A 6,000-nucleotide genomic window follows, 5' to 3' on the forward strand; every position below is an offset into this window, starting at 1 on the left:
TATATGGTCACTATGTGATGGTAACATTGGTCTTTGTATAGTGGTTTATTTAGTAACAGTATGGGGGTATTATTCAGTCACTATGTTAAGGATCTGCCAGGCACAGCTTCTGTATCCACGCCCATAGGTAATCAGTCTGCACCTGCTTCTATGTCTGTGAGACTGACTCCATCTTCCACCACTCAGGATGGCAGGCTTAGGAGTGGGAGAGCCTATCACAGCCTGGCCAGACGGAGCTAGCTCCCGCCCTCTGTCTATTTATTCCTGACTTTCCTGTTCCTCCTTGCTTGTGATTCTTCTCTGTTGGTTTCCTGGCCCTGCTGCAGCTTCTTGAACTACTTGTCCCTGCTTCGTATTGACCCCGGCTTACTGACTACTCTTCTGCTCTGCGTTTGGTACCTCGCACACTCCTGGTTTGACTCGGCTTGTTCACTACTCTCCTGCTCTACGTTTGGCACCTCGTACTCTCCTGGTTTGACTCGGCTCGTTTACTACTCTTGTTGCTCACGGTGTTGCCGTGGGCAACTGCCCCGTTTCCCTTTGTTCTGTGTTTCCTTGTCTGTTGTCTGTCGTGCACTTATTGAGTGTAGGGACCGTCGCCCAGTTGTACCCCGTCGCCTAGGGCGGGTCGTTGCAAGTAGACAGGGACTGAGTGGCGGGTAGTTTAGGGCTCACTTGTCTGTTTCCCTATCCCTGTCATTACACACTATGTGGTTATGGTGTGGTGGTATTATTCAGTAACATTATGGGGATATTATTCAGTCACTATGTGGTTATGGTGTGGCAGTGTTATTCAGTAACAGTATGGGGGTATTATTCAGTCACTTTGTGGTTATGGTGTGGCAGTATTATTCAGTAACAGTATGGGGGTATTATTCAGTCACAATGTTATGGTGTGGAGGTATTATTCAGTAACACTATGGGGGTATTATTCAGTCACTATGTGGTTATGCTGTGGTGGTATTATTCAGTCACTATGTGGTTATTGTGTGGCGGTATTATTCAGTAACAGTATGGGAGTATTATTCGGTCACTATGTGGTTATGGTGTGGTGGTATTATTCAGTAACAGTACGGGGGTATTATTTAGTCACTATGTGGTTATTGTGTGGCGGTATTATTCAGTCACTATGTGTTATGGTGTGGGGGTATTATTCAGTAACAGTATGGGGTATTATTCAGTCACTATGTGGTTATGGTGTGGTGGTATTATTCAGTAACAGTATGGTGGTATTATTCAGTAACAGTATGGTGGTATTATTCAGTAACAGTATGGTGGTATTATTCAGTAACAGTATGGGGGTATTATTCAGTAACAGTATGGAGGTATTATTCAGTCACTATGTAGTTATGGTGTGGCGGTATTATTCAGTAACAGTATGGGGGTATTATTCAGTCACTATGTAGTTATGGTGTGGCAGTATTATTCAGTATCAGTACGGGGGTATTATTCAGTCACTATGTGGCGGTATTATTTGGACCTTATAATGCATTATTATTATTGGTCTTATAATAGTGAGTTGTGTTCAGTAACAGTATGCAGGTAATATTTCATCTGGTATAGTGGTATGATATAATAACTGTATATGTATATAGATAATTTCTTTGTGTGAGAGGGGGGACATATTTTTTGGGGCTTGTAACACCCCTGGACGCGCTAGAAATCAGCGATGCAATTCTCTGCACATCGCCTTCTGAATTGACGGCATTATTGATACGCTAAGGGTGTGTTCACATCTGCGTCGGGGTTCTGATGATGGTTCTGATGATGGCTTCCGTCAGACCTTTCCGTTGGAGGAACCCATCAATGGAAAGGCAAATGTAAACCATATCTACTGTTTGCATTATCATTGATCTCAATTGTAATGTTTCCATTACAACTGGTTTCCGTTTGTCTTCGTTCCGTAAGGTTTCTGTTTTTTTTGGGCAGAATCAATAGCGCAGTCGTCTCATAAACTTTCTGTTAAGACCATACAGAAAAACAGGTGTTAACTTTTTTATTTGATGTGTTAAAGGCTATGTACACCTTTTAAAAACTACTTTTTTATGTACAGCCGCTTTGTAACCTGTATACAGAACAGCTGTATCTTTCACTAAAACCTGTATCCGTCAGATCCGCGGGACTGACGGGTTCAGTTACAGCGGGTCTTGCATGTCGAGCAGCATCGAGCTGTTATTGATCACATCTAAGTTTGGTTTTACATTTGAAACTTATTAATTAGATTGTTTGTTTTAAAGTTTTAATAAAAGTTCAAAGAAGAAAAGCGTAGTTTAGGCGTCTCACGAGGGAAAAGGGGGTTGGGGGGAGTTACATTGCATGTAAGGGAGGAGGAAGGGGCCCACGTTGTGTCAACAGCCCAGGGCCCATTATACACTTAATCCGCCACTGGGTATAAACCCTTCATAACACAGAAGTCCTGCCCCTACTGAGTAATAACCGGTGCCCCTCCCGTCGTGTCTTAAGAGCCTATCAATGCTGAAGTCCATTTCCTGGGGAGTTTCCTCTGTACAAGATTCTTCCTGAACCAAGTCAGTCACTCGCTGCCGGACGCTGGAGAAACACGTCTGATCTGAGGAACCGATGAAAAGGAAAATCTGTAGAGCCGTTCATAGACAGACATGGAAACCAATGTCCAAACATGATGGTACCGTATATGAACATGAACAAACATTGAGACAGTCAAAATGTTAATGTGAACGGCCACAAACCTGCCGAATGTGACCACAAAAGAAGCCGTTATGAGCCATTGACCCAAATCGACCACATATAACCACGAGTACAAAGAACGTGGACGTGTTCAAATGTAAAACTGACTGGTCTTTCACTTCTTCCCTTAACTCTTCTCGCCACCAGTCCAGGTTGTGATGGGCTCCTTGGTTGATCTTTTTAGCAGGTTATGATCGTCTCAGAGATTACTCAGACCACAAATAAGTAGTGTTGTCAGACTGTAGACCTCGCAAGGACTGTATATAAACTACAGTTATATCCGTGTAGCTCCCGTTTTCCTTGTATTTGTACTTTACACCACAGCTGGTAATTGTAATAAACAATAAATACTCATAGACAACATTTACTTTTAATACAAATCTTTATTAAATTTACATTAAAATGTTCCAAATCCAGGGACGCCGTTCGGCACGTGTTCTGCTTTACGGCCCTTTCTTGGTTTTCACAGCACTTTTTTGTGCACTAGAAAGCAGCTGTCCAGTCAGTAGTAGGATTCTATTCATCTCAACGTAAAAGGCTTCAAAGACGCAAGACGGTATTTTTCCTTATTTCCCATAGTAGATAAAAATTAATCGACTATTTTCTTTAGTTTCTTTCTTCCTTTTTGTAGACAAGGAGTTAATGAATCTATTTCCATTTGCAAGTTCCCTCATGTTGTCATCCTAATCATTATGACACCACAATTCACATTTTCTTTGTTGTCCAAAATGCCTCCATCAGTCTCAGACCTCCATAAATAACGACCCCGACATCATCAGATTTCATCATTGAGGCTTTAACAATAAACGTCCTTATATCTTTACTGTTATATCGTTTTTGTCACTTACAATGTTTGTTGGACATTTGATATCAGAACTTATATTCTGGAAGGGGATATACAGCTTCCCAGAGATATGTGCTGCAGGTCAGTTTCAGCCATTGTCCCGGACTAGACTGGACACCATTGTCACAGATATGACGGTATAAATGATTTTGGTGAATGTCGTGTCTACCATTGCTCTTCTTCCTCTCATTAATCTTTTTTTCGACTTCACTGTTTCAGATTTTATATTCAGTCTTGTTTCTTCTCTGTGAATGGTAGAAATGTCACCACCACCTCTGTACTCCCTGTCAGTCACTACGTGCGCTCAGTATAGTTTCATCCACGTGTCTGTCAGACTGGAGGTTCAGCGCTCCTCAGACCTCTTATTCACATCTTCATATGGCTTTTTCTTTTGTCGTTCTTCTCACCCTTTAATACTGTACGATTTTTAAGACAAGCATAAAAAATAGACCGGTATGTTATAGACATTGCCATCAACAATATTTTGTACTTGTCATGTAGATATATGTAGTTTCCAATGATTGCCAAAGTTGGAAACAACGCAGAGCCAAGAACTGAACCTGTGCCGGCAGCATGTAGGGCAGTGACTCCACCACAATGCTTCACCCGCTGCTGACATCACCTCTATACTTTATAGACATTACCATTGTTCTTCTATAGTAGAGCTCACCTACCCTTTATGCAGCAGCAGATTCCCCCCGTACTGTATAAAATAATAAGGACTCTTCCCCTTTTCTGTCTTAACAGCGGATCAGTGATGAAATTGATTTCTTGAGCAATGTTCTGTCTATAAGCTTCTACTGTCACTAAGTCAGTCACTGGCGGCAGGACGTTACTGAGACATGTTAAAAATGTTGTTGTTTTTTAAATAAACATTCAGTAGCGCCGTTCATAGACAGAATAAATGCTTAGAAAGAATTCTTTATTGGAGTAAGATTATAAATTGTAAAGTACAAACAGAGAAATACACAGCTTAACAGAACTACTGATATCATGAGAGGAGTGACGCAGCCCAACAGTAACTGCAGGAGCCACATTATTTCTACATGGAGGAGGAGAGCTCGGCTTAGGTGTCAATGTATCTCTGGGACCTTCCAAACGTTCTCTGTTGAATGGTTCAGCCTCCGGGATTCTCAACACTTCAAATTATTTACACAATATTTTTTTCAAAGACTTAAACTGCAGCATTGGATTATAGACCCTACAACAACTGAAAACCGATGTTCAGTCAGTGATAGGATTGTCATAATCGTCTTACAGATGAGAGTGCAATACTTTTCTCAAGTTCCCATCATGTGTAGAAGTAATTTACAATTTCCTTTTGAAGACATTTCTTTCTTTCTTTTTGTAGACAAGGCGTTGGGGACCATATCTGCATTTACAAAATGTCCCTCCCCAGACTGGTCACCGTTGTCACAGATTTGACAATATAAAACATTTTGGTGAATGCCGTGTGAACAATTGCTCTCGCTTCCTCTCATTGATGTTGCGGCTTCAGGTAACTATAAGAACGCGAATAATAATCCAGATATTCCAGTCAAACTTTTTTATTGTTTGTAGAAATGCCACCTCCCCTGTACTCCCATAAATAAACGGGAAAGTGTCCATGGACAATAGAAGTAAATGTTCATGTGGAGGAGCGGACACTGTTAACCACCCTTTCTGCTGAATATGGGTAAGGCTGCTGGTATACATACTACTTTTATATGCACTGTCACTTTATCTTACCTCTTTGTTGCTTACCCACATTGAACACTTATAAAGTAAACTTACTGTGGTTGGGAAGATTTCCCATTGTAAGGGTATGCGTATATTTATTTAAGTATATTACTATACACAACGTGCAATACCTATATAACAGAGTCAGCATTAAGTACTTGTAGCTCCGCTGTTCTTACTAGAGTCTTGTCCTTGTATTTTTTAACACTGTTTGTATTATGTGTTTAATAAAAATTCAAAACTTTTATACATTCATTGGCTTCTAATGCTCTGATTGTGTTCTTTTGTGTATAAAATAGAAGTAATTGTGGTCCGCAATTGCGGATGATTTTTACGGCCATGTGCACGGGACCTAACAGAATTCTAACTTGTGTCTTCACGGTGAATGGTGGAAATATCTCCAACATCACTGTATTCTGTGTCATGACGGAAGGAAGCAAATTATGACTGTAACATCGGAGAACGGACCGGACAGAAACTGTATTTGAATTATGTCTTTGTGTGTCTACATCTCAGCTTTGTACCTTTCCTCGCCGCAGGTAATTGAATGGACAAAAAATATAAACCCACAATATTCACTTTTAATTCATTTCTGTGGCACATGTACAGATTTACATCACAACTTTATACACCTATAATAATTGTTGAGTCTGTAATAGGATTTTATTAATCTCCATATAAAAGAAAATGGTTTCACAAGTGCAGGAGGACAAATTCTCAGTATTCACAAT

At 40.5% G+C, this 6,000-nt stretch overlaps 1 long non-coding RNA gene across 1 annotated transcript in view; it reads left to right on the forward strand.

Moving 5' to 3' along the window:
• Positions 1-5,021, forward strand: part of LOC142714395 (uncharacterized) — a 123,625-nt gene extending 118,604 nt beyond the window's left edge. Inside the window, exon 3 of the long non-coding RNA XR_012870619.1 lies at positions 4,902-5,021. This is a non-coding gene — a long non-coding RNA (uncharacterized LOC142714395). The remainder of the gene's footprint in view (positions 1-4,901) is intronic.
• Positions 5,022-6,000: the final 979 nt, after the last annotated feature.

The sequence above is a fragment of the Rhinoderma darwinii genome, chromosome 1, assembly GCF_050947455.1.
Source record: "Rhinoderma darwinii isolate aRhiDar2 chromosome 1, aRhiDar2.hap1, whole genome shotgun sequence".
NCBI classification, from domain to species: Eukaryota; Metazoa; Chordata; class Amphibia; order Anura; family Rhinodermatidae; genus Rhinoderma; species Rhinoderma darwinii.